Genomic DNA, 23,995 nt, shown 5'->3' with positions numbered 1-23,995 from the left:
CAGTGCCCAGCGCTGAGCCGGGCTGGGATTTAAACCCGGTGGGGCCGGGTCGGAAGGGTGGGAGGAGGCCGCAGTGACCTATCGGCTCCTGCCACGCTCCAGCTCCCAGCACACACTGTCTGACAATAAATCAGTCCTCCCGGATGGAACGAGGAAACAACCCGGATCCCGGGGTCTGGGAAACCCCCTCGAAGGAACCTGGAGAAACAGGGAGGTCCAGGCCCAAAAGTCCCGTTGGCTGCAGTCTCAGCGACTGATGAGGGCACATGCCCCCCCGTCCCAGGGGACAGACCCTGCTCAGTGCCCCAAGGGAAGGGAAATCCCTGGCCCCTGCCAGTGGCTCTGCGGGTGCACATGTGTAATTCCTTCCCGGCCCCAGGAGTCCAGACAGCTTGGCCCGCGGGGGCCTGCGCGTCACCCTTTAACCCGGACATGGGCTGGGAGCCAGGTCGTGGCCTGTTCCCCGCTGAGTCCCCAGTAGCTGGTTCCGCCAGCCCCCGTGGGGCCCAGGAGATCTGTCCGGCCAGAGGGACCGTGGGGCCATGGCCCAGCCCCCAGCCCCTCCATTTCCCAATGGGGGGGACCTGCCCAGGGGAACGAGGAAATGGCCGTGGCCCAGAGCAAGGGGGGAATCAGCTATGGACACACTGGGCTTGTGTTGCTGCCCTTGTGAACTGCCAGAGCCTGACATGGGCCCAGAGCCCCCAGAGCCGTCCTCCCTGAGAAACCAGCCAGGCGGGTCCAGAGCAGCCCTGCAGGGCCGGAGGCCTGGTCACCTGTGGGGACCGGCCTGACCTGCCCACCCTGGCCGTGGCGATGCAGAGCACAGGGAGGAGCCTGGTTTGGAAAACCCCCTCTAAGGAACCTGGAGAAACAGGGAGATCCAGAGCGCCCTGTGGGGAGACAGCCTGGTGCAAAGTGAGGCTGATGGGGAGGTGAGCTGGGGAGCCCAGCGGTCACGTGAACAGGGCATGGAGACGGGGCACATTGTGCAGTGGGGCTGAGAAGGCCAAGAGGATTCTGGGTAGCAGGTGACACGGTGTAACGAAGGCGTGGTGACATGGAACAGGCTGTCTGCCCTGCTGGTACCAGGGCGTCACACGCCCTGCGCTGCTCAGCCATGCTGGAGTCTCCTCAGTGCACTGCCACAGCCTGTGCCAATGCAAACATCCTCCACACCTGGCATGTTGTACGTCACACCAGGCATGGTACTGAAACCCTGCCCAAGGCAGGAGATGGTGCAGAGAAGAGCTGTTAAGCTGAGTGCACCTATGGAGGGGATTAGCTCTGAGTCCAGGCTGGAGATATTAGTCTGATGTGTAACACTGACAGACTCCAGTCGTCGGCGGCCGGGATCGCACCTGGGGCCTCTGGAGCTTAGTGCATGAGCCTCTATCGCATGGGCTAAAAGCCACCTGGCCCTTAGCTAGGGCTGTAGAACAGACTCATTAATTGTTTTCTCTGTCTAAGTGGTCTTGGTGCCACTAGATGGGACAGAACCCCACCCCCAGGCGGTGTGTGGGTTACATGCGCAGTGTGGGGAACAACAGCTGTGGGAAGGCAATGGCCTGGGTGAGGCTCTCTCAGACACGCCGGGCAGGGCAGGGCTCCCTGGAGGGGGTCTGACGCTGAGGGCTAGACCTTCACATCAGCCCTGCATGGCCTGTGAGCAGTGACTGCACCTGGAAACTTGCAGGTGCAGGTGGTGGCTCAGCCCAGAGGGCCAGAAGCCCCAGGAGAAGGAAGATGCCCCCTGCCCTCATGGTGCTGCCAGGAGCCAGGTCTGAATGCCCAGCACTGAGCTGTGCCCATATTCACCTAGGGAGGTGGTGGAATCTCCTTCCTTAGAGGTTTTCAAGGCCCGGCTTGACAAAGCCCTGGCTGGGATGATTTAGTTGGGGTTGGTCCTGCTTTGAGCAGGGGGTGGGACTAGATGAGGCCCCTTCCAACCCTGATAGTCTGTGATTCTATGATTCAAACACTAACCTGGCGGGGGCTGGGTCACGAGGAGGGGCGGTGGCTCAGTGACCTATATGGGCTTGGCACAGTCCAGTCCCAGTTTATTTCCTTGTGTGGGAAGCCAGTTCCTGGTATCTGTCTCCACCCAGGTGAGACTCTGAAATGATAAGTGGTGTCTTTATTGATGTAAATTTAAACAATAATAAAAAATGCCCTGGCAAAATCTCGGGGTTCCCAAACACTTATTGAAACTGCCAGTAACAAAGGATCAGCTCCTGGCGGCAGCACATACGGATCTAAGTAAAACATTCACTCAGCAGCCAAGAGAGAACCCTGTGGTGACAAACGCACAGACCCTGCCCGCTCCCTTCCCTGGCAAAGCAATGGGTTTTGCAGCATGCCTGGAAGGTCATCGAATTCGACCTATTTTGGATCAGGGAGGAGCAGGCTCCAGAACCCTCGAGCCCTCACCGAGAATAGCTTGCCAGCCCCTCCCTCTGTCCTATAACATGGGGATCAGCACCCTTCCCCCGACAGCAGCTGTGGACAGAGGTGTTGATCCCTGAGTAAGGCCAGTCCCAGGCGATTTAGGGCTGCAGAGACCACTGGGTAGCCAGTGCCGATCCCGGCGCATGGGGCCATGTGCTCCCAGAGAAGTGCCCTGCTCAGGACGCGAGTGCCACGTTCTGCACCAGCGCCAGACTCTGGCTGGCTGTAAGGGGCAGCCCCATGCAGAGCACCCGGCAATAGTCTGACCTTCAGGTGCCCCAGGCCTGGAGAACAGTGTCACGGTTGGGACGTGACAGGGAAGGTCCCAACCCCCTGGCCAGGCACGGCTGCTGTAAGGCTGACTGGGTTACAGCGGTGATGGGATCATCCCGGCGCTGCTGGGGGCCTAGACTCACCCCCTGGGAAGTAATGGCAGATGCACCCCTCAATCAAAGGGCCTGACATCGCCGCTGCCAGCTCCCCCGCTCCAGTCCTGTCTGGGCTGGGCCTCAGCCAGCTCCTCTCATCGGGCCCCAAGCTCAGTGGGACTGAACTGCACTGTCCATGGTGGGCAAAATGGAGACCTTCAATTGGGCGCTGTCAGGCCCCTGAAAACACTGCGCCCCAGGCCTCCTGCTGGCCTGACACCGGCTGGCCGGGGGCTACGGACGGCTCTCCGGCAGCACCCCACACTGGAAGAGGACCGATCACCCATGACTAACCACTGAGATCAGAGAGTCAAGAGCAAAGCCCGACGCGAGCCGTCCCATTCGCCCCACCAGACTCCACAGGTGAGTCAGCAGCACCCAGTGTCCAACAAGACACGAGACAGCCCGCAGTCTCATCATGCCAGCACAGACTCCTGAGCTCCACTTCTTGGCAGGAGCTGATCCATGGCCAGTGTGGGCGCTGTGCTGGAGCCAGCTCTATGCTTGACCTCAGCAGCATGGAGATGCCAGTGAGAGTTTTCTCACTGCAATCTGGGTCTGAAACGGAAGATGTGACCCTGGGCAAGAACTGGCCAAACTGTCAGTCAAGCAACGACTTCCTGGGCAGAGGCTGCACTGATGCTTTCTTAAAAACCTTTTCAATGAGCAGCACTGCCACTTCCACCGGTAAGGACCCAGCCAAGAAGGACATGGGTCCAAAGCACAGGTTTTGGGACAAGGGGCACTGAACACCTCCAGCATCACTTGGCTTTCATTGAGCCAATCCAGGGGTCTCGTCCTTTGTGAAATCATGGGAGGTTGGTGTTCTCGTCACCTCCCGAGCGGCCATTCCTCCTCGCCGGGGACGACTGGCTCGCCTGAGGAGGGACAGTAGATGAAGCCGATGGAACCGAGTTTAAACATCTCATTGACTGGCCGCCTCTTCTCACAGCTTCCTTGTGTTCATGGCCGTGCTCCCCGCCCACCAGCAGAAGGGTGAGTGAGGAATGAGGCTCCCACCCTACGCCAACCTGTTCCCAGCATATGGCAGCATTATTCCACCCACTCCACCGTTTCAAACTGAAACCACACCCAGGCTGGCAGGATTTGTGTACATTGCACACTCGTCCTCCGGGCCAGCCAGCCAGGCCAGTAACTAGGGCACCGAGTTTCATCTGGCAGGATTTCAGCATGGACACCGGCTCTGTGCTCAGCCCAGGCCCATCATGAGTGATGTGCAACAGCTGCTGGGCTTTGGGGAGCTCGAGCTGCTCCCCAGCCCATGGCTGACACGTGAGTGCCCTGAGCAGATCCATGCCTGGCTGCTCCCATGAGACCCTCTAGCAGGAAGTGAAGAGAGAGAGAAACCTCGGCAGCCTCGCCCTGTGGCTGCGGCAGTGTCCGGTGAGCGGCGCCATCGCAGGGGAGACGGGTCTAGGAGCCTGGCACTGAGGCGGCACTTCCCAATTTCCAGCTTCTCAGGCACTTAGAATTGTTGGGGAAAATCCCCGTCTGGCTTGAAATGTCTCCTGCCTGTTCCCAGCTTAGTGAGGAACTTGGGGTAAAATCCCACTGGGCTGGTTTCACTGGTCTCTCTCCTGCTGCATCTAAGCTATGCCTCTGGCAGTACAAGGCTTTAGTTCAGCTTGCAACTTTGCTCAGATTTTTCCTACACTGCTGATTTCAGCCTCCTCACCAGACGAAAACCACCCGTGGGCGGAGTCAGGTTGAGAGCAGGGGGCAGGCTCCTCAGGGCAAGAACCACACTCGGATGCAGTTTTCCCCAACCCCACCATTAGAACCAGGACCGGGGCAATGGACTAGGGAACCCAGGGCGTGGCAGGACATTCAGAGTCCAGGCTACATGTGACTAATCCAGCCCCACTGAAGAAAGAGAGGCCCAGGAAAGGCCCCAGGTTTCTGTGGGACACTTGCCAAGTCCCTGATTTTCGATGATGGGGGAAGGGAGATCACCTGCCTCGGGGTTCCTCAGGTGCAAAGGAGACGTGTCACAGGGCGTGGATGGAAGCTCAGGGAGGCCAATGCCGCCTCCCCACCCAGTTCCGTCCATGAGAACGAGGGGCCAAGAGATCCCGGGAAGGGGCAGGGCATTCCCAGAAAGAGCAGGGATTGGCCCTTCGCCCAGCGGGGGCAGCCTGGGGGTTCCCGGCCGTGGCTGAGCCCGGGGGCATGGACTGAAGTGGGCGGTGAAGGAGGCAGCGTGGGTGGCTCCAGTCTGTGAGCTCAGAGCGAATGCAACCCCAGGCTGCGGGCGAGAGGGGGCCTCCCTCTGCGGTCCCAGCCACACCCAGGGCAGAGTTTGAAGCCTGGCTTGGCTCAGTTCCGGGCACTCAGACCCAGCTCCTGGCTGCACCAGGGAGTCAGGGGCATCTTCCTCCCCCTGGGGCGAGCTGCTGCCTGTGTCTGGTGAGGGGGAGGAAGGCGGGTACAGAGCGGAGCCGCCCTCCCCACCCGTCAGACCATTCCCATCTGCCCACACAGGGTGAGGCTCTCTCCACAAACTGCCTCGGCTCCCTGCATGGCCGGTTTTCTCCCTGCCACGCCCTGGGTTCCCTATTCCATTGCCACGGTCCAAGAAGACCAGGCCCCGGTGCGGCTGTCCTGCCGTGGAGGGACGACTTGGGGTTCACGCCCTTTGGACAGCCTGGCTATGCCCTGCCATGGCCACTGGGCTCTGGATAAGCTCACCTCGTGGAGTCACAGGGGAAGGCAGGCGGTAGAGATAACCGTCCCCCTCTGCTGCCAGTGCCCTCAGGTTTCATCCCCTCCCTCCGGACCATGGCAGAGAAGCAATGGCTCTACACCGAGGCCTGAAGCACGGCCTCAGTCGCACTGCCCTTGGCCTCGGGTAGGGTGACCAGACAGCAAGAGTGAAAAATCACGATGGGTGGTGGGGGGGTAACAGGAGCCTATATAAGAAAAAGCCCCAAAATTGGGACTGTCCCAATAAAATCAGGTTATCTGGTCACCCTAGCCATGGGCCACGGTGTGGTGTGGTGCTGTGCAGCCATGGATCTCCCTCCGCAAGGCACCGCGCTGGGCTGGCCTGGGCTGGCAGTGCAGAGAGACTGAGGTTAGCGATGCTCAGAGCAGGGCAGAGGGGCACCCCCGACAGCAGCACAGCTCGCGAGGAGACCTGGCGGGGCTGATCCTCATCCATCAGCATGGCTGAAGGGTGCTATGTTCTTTAACAAAGAGTGAAGCTGAGTGCAGGGTAAAACCAACAAGTGGAACTTTAAGAAAGTCCCGTGCACGGCCCTGTCCATGCAGCTCAGCAGCTTCCAGCCTGACTGCCGGTGTTCCAGGGGCTCATGAGATACCATCAACAGCAGCCCCTCCAGGGGACATAGGCCCTCTGACTCCAGTTTCACTGATCATGATCAGTCCAATCGTGTGACTTTCTTTAAAACATCATCAGCAAACATATATTTCTTGAATGGTTCACCCTTAGCTCTGAAGTTTATTATAATTGGCATTATGGAGGGTTTAGCTGATCGCCATATTTGGGGTCGGGAAGGAATTTTCCTCCGGGGAAGATTGGCAGAGGCCCTGGGTTTTTTTCACCTTCCTCTGCAGTGTGGGGCACGGGTCATTTGTTGGAAGATTCTCTGCATCTTGAAGTCTTTAAACCATGATTTGAGGACTTCAACGGCTGAGACACAGGTTTGATACAGGAGTGGGTGGGTGAGATCTGTGGCCTGCATTGTGCAGGAGGTCAGACTAGATGATCATAATGGTCCCTTCTGACCTTAAAGTCTATGATGCTGCTTCCCTCCTTTACAAAGATACCCATTACAAACAAAGCCCTGGTGCCCAGCCCCGACCCCTTGTCCCTTCGGCCAGAGGCTGCTAGCACAGAGCTGCCTTACCACACACTCAGCTGGTTACACAGTCTGAGCTCGCATGGGAGTGACCTGTCTCTGTCTCCCTGTCACCTGCCTCCGAGTCCAGCAAACCACTATTCCTGTCCGCTGGTGGGTCTCACCTGACCAGCCATGTCACACCCTTCGATGGAGGACCAGTGCTGTGTACTCATTCCTGGCCAGAAAACACACCCTCAAGCCCATCCCAGCCAGCTGTCAATGCCCAGGCGTGAGGCCTGTGCTGTTTGCATGGCAGCCCTACGTGCTGAGGCAGGGACAACAGCCCTGTGTCCAGGTTTTCTGGGTTGAGTTTTAGGTTCTTGTCCCTGCTTGGCTGTAGGAAGCTTGTAGTTTTCTGCCATGGTCTCATTGAGCTCGTGGGTCCTTGCTCCCTTCACCTACAGTGAGGATGTTGTCTGCAATTATTTTCACCCCAGGCAGCCCTGTCGGCACCTGGGTGAGTCTTCTCTGGACCAGCTCTGGTGCCGGGCTTATGCCACCTGCATGGGCAGCTATTGGTAGTGACCAAGTGGTGTTGTAAAGCTTGTCAGCATGCTGGCCTCTTTACCAGGCTTATGTGCCAACCCCGCCAGGCCTCACAGCACAGACCGGAACGATTCTGGCTTTGGCGAGTTCTGGCATGAGGTCAGTTGTGGGTAGTGGATAGTGGCATCTAGTCAATGCCTGGTTCAGTGGCTTGGGTGTATGCAGATACATAATTTCCCTGATGGCGTCTTTACCTCCACCATGTTGCTTACCCAGGCTGCAGTGGTGCTAGGACACCTCTGCTCTGCAGCCGTTCAAGCTCCTTGCACTGGATAACGTAGGGCCAGGGACGTTTCCCTCGTGGTAAGCACACAGGTTCCCCAGTCGGGTCTATTTCCATTTGCAGCTTTCCTTCAAGGCACCTGTCGCCTTTGAAAACCTCCCCATATGCTTTTACAATTGTCTCCATTGTTCAGGAGACGCCTCCTTTTGCCTCTTGCACTGCAGCTATACAATTCTGACAGCGCATCCTGAACAGAGCCACCGCTCGTGTGGCTGGATTCCCCACGAGGGTCTGTGGCGCTTGCCATCTGTGACCCAGAAACCTCTTGGAGCCACCTGGCAGCGAGCACAGGGAGTGCAGAGGGTTTGACAGGGATCCCCTCGGTCAGATGCAGGTCACCAAAGAGAGGAATGGGAGGTCTCCACCACCAGCCAGTAGCTCACTGCTCATCAGAATCATTGCACAAAGCTCTGCACTGCAAATCATATTCTCAAGGTGCCGGGAGGGAAGTCGCCAGGAGGTGACAGCCTTGGCCATGTTCCTTGCAGGCAGCGGGTAACAGACGCTTACCTCTCAGTCTGGCCACGAGTCTTCTGTGTATTGTGTGTCTGCCAAGGGACGCCTGTTTGCTCACTGAGACAGATACCGGTGATATCTACAAGAGAGAAAATCGACAGGAACCAGGAGGGGGTGGGGTGTCCTGCTTGTGACTGAGATCAAAGGCTTCGTCTGGGATGGAAAGAAACAAACAGGATCCTTCACCAAGGGGGCAAGCTGCCAGCATGTTGTCTCATGAGAGAAGGGTCATATCAATGTCTCTCAGTGCGGTGCCTGCAAAGGCCAGGGCTTCGGGGGCGTAGTCGGAGTTCCCTGGATCACACCTCCAGCCGCTGCCCTGCACAGAACTCACAGCTCAGCCCTGCCACCGCGGTTCCCTAGCAAAGCGTGAGGCTGAGCGCAGGTCGAGGTGGCCAGGTGGAGCTTCAGTAAACCCCGCACACTGCTCTGCCCGCGTGGGCGAGCCGCTTCCAGCCCAACTCCCCCATTCCACTGGTGTCCTGCCATCACAGACCCTCTGGGGAACATGGGCCCTCTGACTCCAGTTCCACACTCTGCCGGCATGGCACAGGCACGGTCATGTCCCATTGGACTGTTGCTCTGCCAGGCTGTCCTGCCTGCTGCAGTTGCCAGCATCTGATGTTCCACATAAAGGTGAAATGCACCTCGGCAGCTGCACAGCACCACACCAGCTCCCTTTAGGTAATTGCGGAGACGGTGCATTGCTGGGAAAACACAGGGTATTGCATCCACCTGCAGCTCAGTGAGTCCCATTAGATATGGTGTTATTATGGGGCATCTCAGAGACTAGAAATGCTAGCAGCCAGGGTGCAAATTGTGTGTTACAGTGTCACGGGGCCGGTGCCTTGCACACTGGGCAACTATGTGGTTCTGACTTACATCCCAAAGAGGCAGAAAGCACGTTATCTACCTGTCACCCAAATATCCCAATGGCTCTCAACCCTTAAAACAACACAGATAGTGAGTTGTTGCCAAACACAAGAAGCCTGTGACTGGCTCCTAGTGCTGCAGGACTGTGCCCTCCCAGAGAAGGGCCTTTGGGGGACTGTAAAAGCAGCAAAGAATCCTGTGGCACCTTATAGACTAACAGACGTATTGGAGCATGAGCTTTCGTGGGTGCATGTGGGACTGTCCACCAAGCGGCCAAACGCAGCCCTGCCTGGTGTAAGTGTGTGCCACGTCATTGAAATCAGTGAGTCACATCTGCTCAGGGCTGAATTTGGCCCAGTGTCTTTGTTTGCTGCATTGCTAACTTGTGAAAGTGCCCTGGGACAGGGAAGAGAAATTGGATTTGGGTTCCAGGTTATGGAAATGATTGCCTAATTATTACCATCAGTCCCTGAATTCCTCTACCGTTTGTCATACAACGTACCTGACCGACAGTTTAGGCCTGTATAGGAACTTAGACAGATGTCACTTCCCCCAGGAGCTATATGCAGCCATGTCTGGGTTAGAAATCTGTACAACTGTCTAGTCACCAGTGGCACTGCACAACAGATATTTGATTCATCTGAAAATCCAGGCAGGGATTTAGGGAGACAGACTGTGATTTCCTGCATTGGAATCTGGCCAAGAAACCAAGGCAAACACTCCCGCTCTTGAGAAAAGGGTCCAGGGACCTCTAGGGATGGAGCATGGGTTCTGAACTGCCTCAGAAGCTAGAGCATCGCCAGTCCCATTGCCTGCAGCACCTGGTTTCTCTTTGGAGGTCTCCCATCTAAGCGTTGACCTGGCCTGGTCATGCTTAGCTCTGAGAGCTAACACCATGCCTCAGTAGTGTGGCTTCGGGCTGTGAAGTCTCAGTACATTGAAACCTGATCACTGTGTGCTATTGCTGGGGTAGTTTGATATTTCACATCAATAGCTGGGTGTATCCAGAGTGAGTTGTTATTTGCTGCAGTTCTCACCTCCCAGGGCACCAGCCAGCTAGATGGAGCAATTAACTCAGTGGTGTTTTCAGTCTAACAACGATTAATAACAACAATGCAGGATAAGACTGTTTGGGATGAAAGCCATGAAGCTGCAAGGTGTGGAATACTGGAAATGCAATAGAAGAAGGTGGATCACTCAGTGCTGGCATCAGAATTGAGCCACAGCCGGGAAGAGTGGAGCAAACCTGTACTTAAAACCTGCTTCTTGCAAGGAGCCTTCCCACACAGATTTCCTCAGCAGCCTCCCACCCCGAATAGCTGCCTCTCTCCCTGAGCCTGACTGGAAGCACTCTGAGGAAGGGATCTTGTCTTTCTAGGTTTCATGTGAAGAGCCACATACTGGTTCAGAGGTATAGAAATAATGTCCAGTTCCAACCAATTCCCCCTGCATACCTTGCTCCTCGGGGCTCAGGGGAATAAGAACTATTGCCCGGCCAAAAAGCTGCAGCTTTCATACTTCAGCCATTTCTGGGCCTGGAATCTCATCTCCTGCTCGTGCCTGGTGCATTTGTGTCCTGTGCAGGCTGATGGTGAGGACCTCCTGACATACTTCACCCCCCATTCTCTCACCCACCCTCCTGTTGGCCAGTTAATTGAGTGGGGAGGTTTTCTCATTCTGCCCTGGGTATATCTGACATCACCAGTTTTCTGCAGTTGCCGATGTCCCTGGGCATTGGTGGATCTCAGTCCCTCCGCTTTCCTCCTTACGTTTCTTTGCTTTGTCTTCCAAGGCAATTTCTAAACATGACAAGGTCCTGTTCAGATCCTTATTCTGTGTGGGCAGGGACAGATACCTGGAGCTGGCTCCTTAGAACATGGAATTAGGCTAAAATATGGGAGGTCCTTATAGCTGCTTCCTCCCACACTTGAACCAGCTCCACTTGGGTGTGACTTTAAATTGCAGCTGGCTCAGCTCTGGGCACTCAGACCCAGCTCTTGGCAGCACCATGAAGTCAGGGGGCCTCTTTCTTCTCCTGGGGCTCTTTACCTTCTGGACAGCACTACAGGGTGCTCCAACAGAAAGTGAGTACAGGCAGAGAAGGGATGAGGGCATGGAGGGGAGACCTGGCATGGAGGGGCAGGGGCAGTGGGTGCTTGGAAATACCTGACACCTTAGTTGGTTTGTCTCATCAGTGGCCTGACGCAGGGACCAATAGAAACATCTCTGTTGTCAGAGCCACTGGCACAGGGATGGGACTGACCACAGCAAAGACAGGGTGAGGGGATGAGATTCCCTCGGAGCAGCAGACAGGATTACAGACCAGCTGGACTGGCCGCACACTGCGAGTTCCCGAGATGCTGAGTGACAGGCACTGAGGGCCAGGCATCCGAGGGCTCAGGCTGGCGGGCTCTGGACTGTTTGAGCTGGAGGCTTTTATTATCAATATAAGAATATGCAGGCGCCCAAACTCTGCACTACAGCATCAGCGAGGGGGAACAGGGTTGTCTGAGGTTGAGGAACCCAGGTACAGATGGGGAGAGAAGAGGGGAGGCTCTACCCCTGGTACTTCACGTGGGTCCCCAAGGCTGTTTCTGCTCTGAACTCTGTTTCTCATCTCAAACGTGAAACTCGTCAGGGAAGCCCATCAGGAACAGCCTTTTATGGGCTGCTGGGTGCTCCTGATTGCTCAGGACACACAGACCTGCTTTCAACGTGCTCTCTTCTTGGTGGGGTTTGTTAACACAGAGCATGGCTCCAAGCCCATTTTGTTTGTTAGGCCAGGTGGAAGTCCATCACGTAATCTCTCCACCCCACCAGGTTTTGCTGACCCTTAATATGTTGCCTTGTAATGATGGATCCATAGTGCCACCCTCTGCTTCTCTGAATAACCTTTCCCAACAATGTCTTCCCAGGCTGCTCAGAACTCAGAGGAGTCACTGAGGCCGGCTGCCAGGCTGATATACTGGCTGCCTGAGGGACTAGCTGGTTTTTCAGGAAGGCTGACCTGCCTCGGGTTATTGAGTGGGGGTTGTTGTGTTTGTAGGCTGGAGGGGTAATTTCCATCTCGGGTGGATGTACCCGCGCTAGCTCTGACTGAGCTCGGGTGCTGGACATAGCAGTGCAGCTGGGGCTGTATGGGCAGCGGGCCAGCTGGAGCCCCCGACATGAAGGGATGTAGAAATTCCCATCCGAGAGAGACGCTCTGGTGGCAGTGCCCTTTGGAATCCATCCCTTCCAAAAGCCCATAACCCGCCTTCCCCACAGCCCCTTCCCTGAGCACCTTCATCTGGGCTGTCCAGTTCCTGACTCACTGAATTCTAGCTTTTAAAGTCCTTTCAGGACAAGAGCAAATAAACTCCATGGCCCACTGACCACTGAGACTTCTGTCCACGTCCCACTATGGCAATGGATTCTCACTGGAGAGCGAGGTGTAAGCAGGGGAATGGTCCCGCTATTGTGGGGAACTTTCCTGGCATATGCACTACCCCGGTGAAATGGGCTAGCGAACGGATCTGAGTCCTCGCACCCACTCCCTTCGCCCGCAGGCCGGCCTGCCCTCGAGGACTCCCCTTCCTCCCTCCTCGTAACCCTGACACGGCTGGGCCCAGGATTCCTGAGGGGCTCGACCCCCAACCTTGTCGTGGTCACATAGGACATGGGTTAGGATGTCCCCACTCCGGGGAGCTGTCTCTGCACCAGACACTTCCCTGCCCCACTGCTCACCGCAGAGTTCAGAGCAAATACAATTTGTTAACCTGCAACTAATGAGACTACGGGAAAGGGGAAGGTGAGAGGGAAACATGTCACCCCAGTCCGTGGGCCTGGGGCACCACACCCGGCCGTCTCGGGGGCGCAGGGACCTTCCCAGCCTGCTCCTCGCAGGGCCCACACCCCTGCCCAGGCCCTGGCTGCGCCGCCATGACATCGGGGCTCGCACCCTGCTCTGGCGGTGCCCACACACCTGCAGGCGCTAGGGGGCAGGGCCCATCCCCCCAGCGTCGCTCCCATCGGGGTCATCAGCCCCTCCCAGCCCGGCCTGCAAGGTCTCGTCCCTGGGGCCTCCCTGCGCTGGGTCTGGGGCCCCTGGACTCCCCAGCCGCTCACGCGTCCGGCTCCACAAAGCCCCAGCCCCACTCACACCCTGCCTCCATCTCAGCTCCCAGGGCTGCTCCTCTGGCCCCGCTCCCAGCCCAGCCAGGCTCCTGCTCTCCCCTTAGCTCTGCCCCTCCGGCCCGGCAGCTCCACCTCACACGGGACTCTGGCCTCCTGACTCCCTCATTGGCCTGCCTGCCCTGTCAATCAGCCTGACCTGGAGCGTTGGTCTCTTCCAATTGGCCCTGGGGACTGTCAGTCTCAGGGTCCTGATTTCTCATTGGCCCATCCCCTTTCCTTTGGCCCTGGCAGAGGGCCACCGAACAACCCCCCCTAGTGTCAGGGAGGGGCCAGCAGCCCCTGACCCAGCATTATCCTGCTTTGTGTCTCAGGTCTGGGAACATGAGGTTTCCTATGGGCTGAGTACACGATACCCCAGTTGGCCTGTGTGGGGCAATGGCTGGCTTGGAGCAGAGCTGACTAGTGAAGGAAACGTCCTGGCCTGGAGCAGGGCCTCGGGGCTGAGAATAGGGAGGCAGAGGTCTATCATCAGTGATCCTTTGGCCCATTTCTTCAGGATCCTCTCTCATTCCCCATGGAGTTATTTGGCTGCCATGTGACACCTGTGAGACTCACGATTGCACGGCTCCTTCGTGGGGATGAATCAGCGACAGGAATGTCCCTCAGGATGCCAGCGCAGCAGTAACAGGGGTGTGGTCATGAATACATGGCAGTTACGCCTAGGCAGTGTTCAGGGGACAAGAAGTACCTGTTACATAGCTGCCTAGCGTCAGTGCCTTCATGAGAATCTACTCTGTGTTGAGAAATGATCTGGACAAGAAACCTCATGCAGACACGAACATGGGAGACTGGCTGGATCTACGAGAGCCACCACCTCTGAGACTTCTTAGTGACGTGCAGGATGATATGAGTACTATGCATGGGAGACATGGAATCCCATCGCCACTGATTGTCACTGTCTTCCAGATGAGTCTCAACCCACTCTCCCAGCTGCAGCATGCATCTCCCCTTGCCAGCAGCACAGCAGATCTTGGTCAGGCATATTTGAATCTTGCAGAAGGGGAGACACTACGTTCTGTGTCAGAATCTCTAGTCTGCCCTACCCTACCGTCGGAGGCCAGGAATGCTGGGATTTCATGATGCCCTGCGTGGCCCCCTTTCTGAGCAGTGGGGGGACTTGGAGCAGAGAATGAGAAGTGAGAGGAGGGGTAGGTGCGAAAGAGGACTCCGGGCTGAATTCAAAGCTTCTCTGTAAGGGTCACTACAGGCCAGAGCAGGGGCAGCAGGTTTGTATAAGTTTTGGTGGTGCCCAGAATGGTCCCGGTCTCATCCCCCCCACAGCTGCTTAAGGCTCTGGGAGGGAATTTGGGTGCGGGAGGGGTGTGGGCTCTGAGAGGGAGCTTGGATGAGGGCTCTGGGCTGGGGCAGAGATGCAGGAGAAGGTGAGGGGTACGGCGCTTACATTGGGTGGCTCCCAAAAGCGACACGCACACCCCTCTGGCAGCGGCTCCTAGGCGGGGGGACCCCTACTCACAGGCACTGCCCCTACAGCTTTCATTGGCCACAGTTCCTGGCCAATGGAAGCTGTGGAATTGGTGCTGGGGGCGAGGGCAGCACACGGAGACCCCCCGCCGCCACAGGGATGTGTGGGCTGCTTCTGGGAGTGGGGCGGAGTGAGGGTGGGCAGGAAGCCGCCTTAGCCCCTCTGCCCTGCCAGTGGTGGTGGCAGTAGTCGGGGCCCCCTGGACCCTTTTAAATCACCTGGGGGTGGCAGGTGGGGCCAGGAGGTGTGTGGGAGCAGCAGGCGGGGCTGGGGGAGAGACCTGGCCCTGAACATTGGAGGAGCCAGGCCCTCGGGCCCAGGGCCGCTGAGAGCGGGTTTGGGCCCCGGTGAAAACGTTTTTTCAGGCCCCCCAGCAAGGGCGGACCGGGCTGACGAAGCCGGGGAAGCCGGGCCCCGGGCCCCCTTCCGGACTGCCGGGCCCCGGTAATTTGTACCGGCTTCCCCCCCCTCATTGGCCCTGCCTGGGCCTTGAATATTCCTGGAGCATGGGCACCACAGGCCCCGTTTAACTCGCCACCCCGGGCCAGTGGACGTTTTAAAGAATGAGCCTTTTGCTGCTTATTCCTGGAGAGTTTGGAGAGTTTTGTAACTGTTACAGCATTTGTCGTTATACCTGCTGAGATCAGGAAATCAAATCTCCTGCTTGAAGATAGGAGCTCGTCACTGTGCTGTCAGGAGGGGATTTTACTCCAAGAAACAACAATGAGCAATTCGTCAGGAGAACTCTGCAGGAGGGGTTCTCCCTTTCTCAGCTGCGTCAGATATTGGCCACTGATGGAGGCAGGATATGGGTCTAGAGACAGACCAAGGGATCCTGAGTTCCAGTGAGACTGAAGCTTTTGACATTTTTCTCTGTGCCTATAGGAGGAGTGGGATGGTGGTAGTGGAACGGGCTTTGGTGCCAGTTGGGAATGGGGGTAGGTGAACTACAAACGGATCAGATGCTTGGGCCTCTTTTAGTTTCCTTTGAAGCAGTTCAGCCACCTGCTAGGAAAGGTCTTCCTACCTCGCACAGAAGGCAGGAGGAGAAAAGATCCCCGACATCCAGGAAGTCTTGTTGGGCTGCAAGGATCTGATCCCCTTGTGCCAGCCAAGAAACAACCTGCCTCCATGAGCTCAGCTCATTGATGCCACGAGCACTGGACATCCTGAAGGAGACTCAAGCAAAGACCTGGGAGTTTGATGCTTGTTCTTCCTGGCTAATAAAAAGGGGCCACAAGTAACTGGTGCCTCTCCTGACTGAAACAGCTTTAGTGAAGAAATCTTCCCTCCCTCCTTCAAACTCCCAAGAGTCCAGCCAACAATGAAGAAATCCACCTCCCGGGGTGACCCCTGGTTTGTATGTTCTGTAAAAGAGTAAAGAACACTCCACTTTCTCCACCTCAGTCATGATTTTATAGATCTCTATCACAGCCCCCCTGAGTCGTCTCTTCTCCAAGCTGAACAGACCTAGTCTTTTTACTGTGTCCTCATACGGAAGATGTTCCATACTGAATCTAACCATTTTTGTAGTTTCTCTGGACTTTTCCCAGTTCTCATATATCTTTCGGGAGATGGGGCAACCAGAGCTGCATGCAGCATTTTAGGTGCGGGCCGACCATGACTTTATATAGAGGCAATATGATATTTTCTGTCTTATTATTGTGACAAAGTTCCTCCTTTGCCTTGGTGGGTCCTGCGCTTATTGGCGGATTTGCTTGCCTCAGAGATTCATGTCAGCCCTCAGTTTGGCCACTTTTGCTAGTGGCTCAAACCTGCCATCCACTCAGCTAACCTCATCCCTGGCCAGCCTGGGGGAAACTGAGTACAATCCCTGCAGTCTCTGTGTCCCACCTAGTGGGTTGGGAACAGGCCAGATCCCTTTCCAATTTAGACCTTCCCTTCTGATGTTTCTCACAGACCAGGTCAACTCCTCCTGTGTCCAATCAGGAGTTGGGGGGATGGGGGGAACCCGGGCCCACCCTCTACATCAGGTTCCAGCCCAGGGCCCTGTGGATAGCAGCTGTCTACAATGTTCCCTGTATCAGCTGCGTGACAGCTACAGCTCCCTGGGCTACTTCCCCACGGCCTCCCCCCAGCACCTTCTTTATCCTCAGTGCAGGATCTTCCTCCTGAAGCCTGATCACGCTTGACCTCTTCACTCCTCCAGCAGCACCTTCTCACTCCCTGCTCCTTGCACACCCCCCTACTCACTGCTGGGAGGTCCTTTTTAAACCAGGTGTCCCGATTAGCCTGCCTGCCATAATTGATTCTAGAAAGTTCTTAATTGGCTCCAGGTGTCTTGATTAGCTTGCCTGTCTTAACTGGTTCTAGCAGGTTCCTGATTGCGCTAGGGCAGCCCCTGCTCTGCTCACTCAGGGAACAGAAAACGGTTCATCCAGTGGCCAGTGTATTTGCCTTCGACCAGACTCCTGCACCCCACTGGTCTGGATCTGTCACATTATCTGTCCCTTTCCTCATGGTTCTAGGATTCTGTTCACTTTTTTGACTGCTGCTTCACGCGGAGCAGATGTTTTCTGAGAACTAGCCACGATGATGCCACAATCTCTTTCTTGAGAAGTAACAGCTAATTCAGACCCCCCCCCGTTTTGTATGCATAGCATGAGAGGATCTTTGTGCTGCTCCCCAGGGGTCCCCAGGATTGGGAGACACCTCACCATTCCCTGCCCTGAGTGAGAAACAGTCTTGTCTCTGCCTGCTGTGGATCAGCTCCCTGAGTCTCCCAGCCTCCGGCAGCACAAGTCCTGCCTTCCAGGCCCCAACAGGTCTCGCTCTCTCTGCACAGGCAGCGATAGGCACACAACAACCCCTGAGTTCACGGACGGTTCCACTGGCCAGTCACACAATTACCAGGTCTGCTATTTCCAGAGGACCAGCCCAGCCCAGCTTGTAAGATTCTATGGTTAGATTCAGTATGGAACAGCTTCCGTATGATCTGAGTTACTACAGAGAATTCTTTCCTGGGTGCTGGCTGGTGAGTCTTGCCCACATGCTCAGGGTTTAGCTGATCGCCATATTTGGGGTCGGGAAGGAATTTTCCTCTGGGGCAGATTGGCAGAGGCCCTGGAGGTTTTTTGCCTTCCTCTGTAGCATGGGGCACGGGTCACTTGCTGGAGGATTCTCTGCAGCTTGAGGTCTTCAAACCACAATTTGAGGAGTTCAATAACTCAGACATAGGTTAGGGGTTTGTTACAGGAGTGGGCAGGTGAGATTCTGTGGCCTGCATTGTGCAGGAGGTCAGACTAGATAATCATAGTGGTCCCTTCTGACCTTAAAGTCTGAGTCTGAGTCTGAGTCTATGAGTCAACTCAGGACCCATCTCAAGGAGTTTATCACACCCAAAGTTCTCTTCAGCATTTTCAGCCAAGCCTGGCTGAGAGCCCTTTTTCGTGAAGCAAAAGTGCTGTCCTTTTCTTCCTCAGGGAAGTGTGCCTGGGTATTTTCTCTGCCCCCTAAAAGTTGAGCAAACCTTCAAAGTGCACCCCAAGATAAAGGTCTCTTGCCCATTGTGTTTCTCTTCCTAATAGTTCTAGCTTACAATCCCTTCATTTACATTCAGTACAGACTGGTGGTGGGAGGTTCATTGTGAATGAGATAGTACTCCTTAATGTGAACAGAGAGATGAATAAATATGCCTTGTCTGACAGAAAACCTGTTTTTCACCTCTGCTGGTGGGCAACCATCATACACAGGCTTCAGTGTACTGTAGATTCGTAACTCCCTCGTATCTGTACATACATTTCACAATGATATTGATGACTAACATGACACTGGCTTTCATTTGAGTCCTCACATGGCATTCTTTGGTGAAAACAAAATGTACCTACCAGAATCAGAAGATTTCTGCCACCCTTCCCTCCCCACATCCTTTGGCCACTTGGCATTGAGAGGTTCTTGAGTCACAGTGTGCTTAGCATCACAGGGTTTCCCAAGCACGTCAAACGTTCTCTACTCATTACACTAGCTTTCCATAGGCTACCAAGTGAAATCCAAGGTCTTGGGTTTTTACGGTACAAAATAGTGTGAGCCTAAGACACCTAAACAAATGCCAAAAGCGCTGGGATGAGGCCTGGGGTTGACACCTCTGCTCCTCAGGTACAATGGAGCTGCCCACTACAAGGGTAAAGCTGATGTGTACAGGAGACAGAGCTTTTCTCAGGGGCCAGTCCATGACTGGAATGAACACCTGCAGGATTTAAGAACCACCTTGAAGCTCACCATTTTCTATTTCAACTACAAAGCTTGCCTATTTGATCTGCCTTCAGTAATAAAAACACAGAGCACAGCAGATAGAAAATAGATAATAACAAAAAATTAAAATAACCCTCCTCCATACACAATGTCCTCGTGGGAGAGGAAAGGTGAAACAGAGCAAGGACCATACTGTGAGACACTAGTCGTGTTACTTACTGCACCTCTGGAAGGTGCTCAGATACCACAGGAATGGGTGCAGTATAAGAACCGAAATAGAGTGGAACAGAATAGAATGAGATACCATATGTACAGATACCTACAGACTATCCAAGGTAAGGGGCACTGCACTGCCCATAACCTATAGACAGGTTGCTGCAGTGTGAAGAAAGTGCAAAGGGCAGATTGGGAGCAGTCATATGTGACTGAAGCATATTTGGGTCTCTGACTCTCCTGTTTTCTCTCTGATTTTCAGGGATCCCTGGCACAGCTTCTCCTCTCCCTGGTGATGACCCAGCGAAACACATATCAGAGGAAGATGAGCTGAAGGAAAAACTTGTGTTGGGGATAACAAAACCGGTGTCTGGAGCAGAACCTGAGTCTAATGGAAAACCTGTGTCTGGTGCAGAACCTGTATCCAGTGAAAACCCTGTGTCTGTTGTAAAACCTAGATCCAGTGAAGAACTTGAATCTGATGAAAGACTTGTGTATGGTGGGAGAGATGATGATGATGATTCTGACCTGCAGGATGGTGACTTTGCCGGGGCTGATGACTTTGATGGGGGAGATGATGATTCTAATGTGAGGGATACTCGCTCTTATGTGGATGATGACTTTGACGGGGGAGATGTCGATTCTTACCTGCAGGATGGTGGTGCTGATGGGGCTGGTGACTTTGACGAGGGAGATGTAGATTCTTACCTGCGGGATGGTGGATCTGATGGGGCTGGTGACTTTGACGAGGGAGATGTAGATTCTTACCTGCAGGATGGTGGATCTGATGGGGCTGGTGACTTTGACGAGGGAGATGTAGATTCTTACCTGCGGGATGGTGGATCTGATGGGGCTGGTGACTTTGATGAGGGAGATGTCGATTCTTACCTGCAGGATGGTGGCGCTGATGGGGCTGGTGACTTTGACGAGGGAGATGTCGATTCTTACCTGCGGGATGGTGGATCTGATGGGGCTGGTGACTTTGACGAGGGAGATGTAGATTCTTACCTGCTGGATGGTGGATCTGATGGGGCTGGTGACTTTGACGAGGGAGATGTAGATTCTTACCTGCGGGATGGTGGATCTGATGGGGCTGGTGACTTTGACGAGGGAGATGTAGATTCTTACCTGCGGGATGGTGGATCTGATGGGGCTGGTGACTTTGACGAGGGAGATGTCGATTCTGACCTGCAGGATGGTGGCGCTGATGGGGCTGATGACTTTGGTGAAGCTGATGATGGGTCTGAGGGTGCAGAGTATTGAGGGGCGTTTCCTCAGACTTTATTGACCTGGACATGGAAACCTTCTGATATCAGATCAGCCGGCAAATACATTCCTGGCAACCAGAGCCTCTCTTTTCTGTCTGACTTTTTCCAGCTCTCCCTTCTCTTTTACTAGTGATTGCCTGGGAACATGCTGCCTCATTGAATGACAAGGTTACTGCTAAGGGATCACTCTCTCTGGGTGAAGGAAATCAGCATTCAGGGATCTTTGCTGCCTGGCCTGAGTATGGTGCAAGGGGATCTTGGGGTTCTCTCTCTAGGCTCTTACTCTAAGCTCATTACCCTAGTGTCTGAGCACTTTGATTCAGCTTTCAGGTCATTTTTTCTTGAGATATATTTTCTTATTAAATCTTTCCTGATGGGTTAGACAGCCCCTAGCATTGATGTTCTCCACTCCTAGCCATGTCCAGGTTCAGGCCAGTTCTTCTCGGGTATCTGTCCCATCGCATGGTGCACCCAGAGCCATTCCCTCTGGACTCCTTCAGGCTGGGCCTGGGGCCAGTATCTTCATCTGGGAGCTGGAATTCGGAGCTGAAGGAAAACTCATTTACTCACAAATTCTCCTTCTGATGTGGCTCCCCCTGCCCCGAGGTCAGCCAGACCTTCTGGCTAAAAGTAATCATAGCCGTGGTTTGGTATCTTATACATCCTCTGCTGGGCCCCATGGAGTGAATGGGCTGAATGAACTAACTGGCATTTTCGATCTCAAACTGCTGTGAGTCTCTTCTCTAATGGAGTGTAGTTACTGAGGGACAACATACCCTACATTCTCAGTTACCGAGGGACCGTACACACTCTATATTTGCTTTCCACAGACTACTTTTAGTATAACCTTTTATGAGGGATGTACCTGAATATTTGGCTGCTAATATCTAAACTGTACTGTTAAATTTATTAACCCTAATTTGGGATATTGCAGATTATGTACTATATGTATTTTATGGCTTTTAAACCAAACTTCGTACTTTTGCATAATTTAAGCCTTATACCCAGATGTACAGACACTCTTTCCTTAACCTGTGTATTAGAGAATTTTAACATTAGCGTTAATAAACATTTTAAAATCTGATACATCCTCTGCTGGGCTGGTGCCCCATGGAGTGAATGGGCTGAATGAGCTAACGGGCGTTGTCCATCTCTAACTGCTGTGACTCTCTATGTTCTCAGTAAAGGCATCACTTTATTCGCACTCCTGCCAAAGGATCTTCAATAGTCACCCGACACTGGCTATGTCGTACATCGCCATTAGATAGCAGTGTAGCAGGCCACTCTAACGCTGCAGTATCCTCGTCAATGGAAGCTATCACGTAGAAGCCCAGATGTGTAGAGCTATGTTTTAACATGGTTTCTCACATTGTCTAGTGAACTGGTTTATAACCAATGCAGCCTGAACAAGTCAGAATTTATGGAGCAGCAGCAGTCAGAAGATTTTCTGGACAAATTGCTGGGTTCTGCATTGGACAAATTCTGCTAGTCTAATCTATACTAACAAGCCTCAGCACCATCTGCAGAGGTTGGAACCAGCACCAGGTGCCACAGAGTCCCCCTGAAATGCCTTGATAAGTCTGGAAGATCTAGGGAATTCCACTGAGCATTGGCCTGCTGCTGCCAGCTCACTCCACTAGCTCTGAACACTCATTTCCGTTCTAAGCTGCTCTCCAGGATGTAGGCCCAGGAGATGGTCTGTTGCCATAAAGCATCTTCTCTCACCCCTGCACAGCTCTGAGTATGTAACTGCCGGAGGTTTCTGGGAAGTTCCCTCCTGTGCTGCCCCTCAGTGTGGCAGCAGGTGTTGCTCTGGAGCTTATGAGCTTTGGAAGTTGGGTTTTAAATCCATTTGGGCAGCTTGGACAGGCCTGTGCCGCTCCATTCTCCTGGGGACAGTGTCGACTTGAGGTAACGTGGTGGAAACCATACGTATGACTCAGCTGTGCACATCAAAACTGAGCTCCCCATTCCTGGAAGGCTCCTGAGAAAGGACTGTGGAGTTCACACCTGGCACCTGAATCCAGGCTTAACAGTGTGTGAATAAGTCAGGTCTTTACTAAACATGCAGAAAGAGAGCCAGGATGGCCTCGTGGATGAAACCCAGGATTGGGTCTGGGTCTATTCCCTCTGTGCTCTGCCATGTTTGGAACCTCAGCTCTGCCATGTGTAACTGTTTGGCTTGGGGAAGACATTGTATATCGGTGTGTCGCTTTCCCCAGGTGTGGAATGGAATGGGGGGACCTACCTCATGGGGACTGTGAGGACTCACCAGGTCAGGCCGGTACAGCACTTAGTAAATGTGTAACTGTAACTATTAGAATGTAGGGGAAGAAATTGTGTGTAGGGCTGTAGGGGCTGATTCTCCATGTCACCAGCCCAGTGCTGGGCGCAGTCGTAGGCTGCCTGATTTCCATGAACCAGTGTTGAGGACACACCTTCAAGCTGTGTATTTGGCCTACTGGGTGTTCAAACGGCCACCCATGCAGGCTGATCCGCATGTTGCATGGACAAGCATCGTAATGGTGCCTGCAGATTAGAGACACAATTATGCTTTGTAAAAACCCTTCTTGTTTTCACAGTTCTCTTCCTTGGAGTAAAAAGTCCCCTCCCCGTAACACTGTTGTTAACGGAGCTGTGTGTTTCTCTCTGCTGCTTTGCTCCCGAGCCACCTTCCTGTCTGGTTGACGCAGCGTGTTCCCTGCCACGTGACGTGCACTGGGCGTTGGCTTGGTCTCGTTCTTTTAGAAATGAAAGCCTCTCTTCAATAAATGTGGATATTAAAAATAACCCCTGCCGAGATGTCGCTGTGAACTTCTGTCTGTGGTTTCATAAGTCTCTGTGTCCCTGGCCTGTGCTCTCCCCTTCCCCTGCCAAACAGGACAGGAGCTTCTCTTCTCTGTTGGGCCTAATTTCAGGGTACCATGAGATGCCCTTTCCGCTAGTCCCTCAGTTAGTGGCCAGGAACACAGAGGGTGCCGATTCTGCACATGCTCAGCTGCTTAACATCAATGAGACTAGTCACGGGCCAAAATAAAGACGGGAATGTTGGGAGATCCAGATCTCCCCCAGAAGCAGCCGCTTCACAAAGAGCCTCAGACAGAGCAGGCAGTGGGACACATTCCCAAAGCTGCTTGTACACAAATATGGAAGTGCACTTGGGAGCCCAGTTCACGTGACTGTATGTGCAAATGTGTGACTTGCACTAGACAGCCAGGTGTGTAGCTGCACAGGCCAAATTAGGCACAAAACCTGTGTAATTGTGAAAACATGGGCACTAGTGTAAAGATTGGTCTGCTCCATTTCGCTGCTCCCAGAGCTCCCCATGCACATCCCAGAGCTTGTCTGTGATTACTGGGAAAGTTTCCCACCAGGCAACTCAGCGTCTCTCAGTCTCTGGGTTGCTACAGCCAGGACCCTCAGCCCCTGGGAGTCGAATCATCCAGGATGGATTTATGGGCCTGGGTCCGGGCTCTTTGCTGTGACCCCAATTTCTTCTGCTGCTCAGCTATCGGCACATACTGCCCCTCCCCCAGTTTCTCTCCTCTCAGGCTGTGGGGGCGAAGGTCCCACTGCGGCGTGGGGCACTACAAGGCCAGGCTCAGCTCCAGAGATTTTTGTATGCTGGTCTGGCTGGACTTGTTACTGTAACCCTTCTGACGGGC

At 54.3% G+C, this 23,995-nt stretch overlaps 1 long non-coding RNA gene across 1 annotated transcript; it reads right to left on the bottom strand.

Annotated features, from left to right (window-relative positions):
* Nucleotides 1–86: 86 nt before the first annotated feature.
* LOC120380402 lies at nucleotides 87–13,231 on the bottom strand. The gene is made up of 3 exons (XR_005587755.1): nucleotides 13,120–13,231; nucleotides 1,987–2,116; nucleotides 87–198 (listed from the first exon to the last, which is right to left on the bottom strand). It is a non-coding gene; the product is annotated as an uncharacterized LOC120380402 (long non-coding RNA).
* Between the last annotated feature and the right edge of the window lie 10,764 nt (nucleotides 13,232–23,995).

The sequence above is a fragment of the Mauremys reevesii genome, linkage group 13, assembly GCF_016161935.1.
Source record: "Mauremys reevesii isolate NIE-2019 linkage group 13, ASM1616193v1, whole genome shotgun sequence".
Lineage (NCBI taxonomy): Eukaryota > Metazoa > Chordata > Testudines > Geoemydidae > Mauremys > Mauremys reevesii.
The sequence above is the reverse complement of the archived record's forward strand: the minus strand, read 5'-3'. Positions and strand labels throughout refer to the sequence as shown.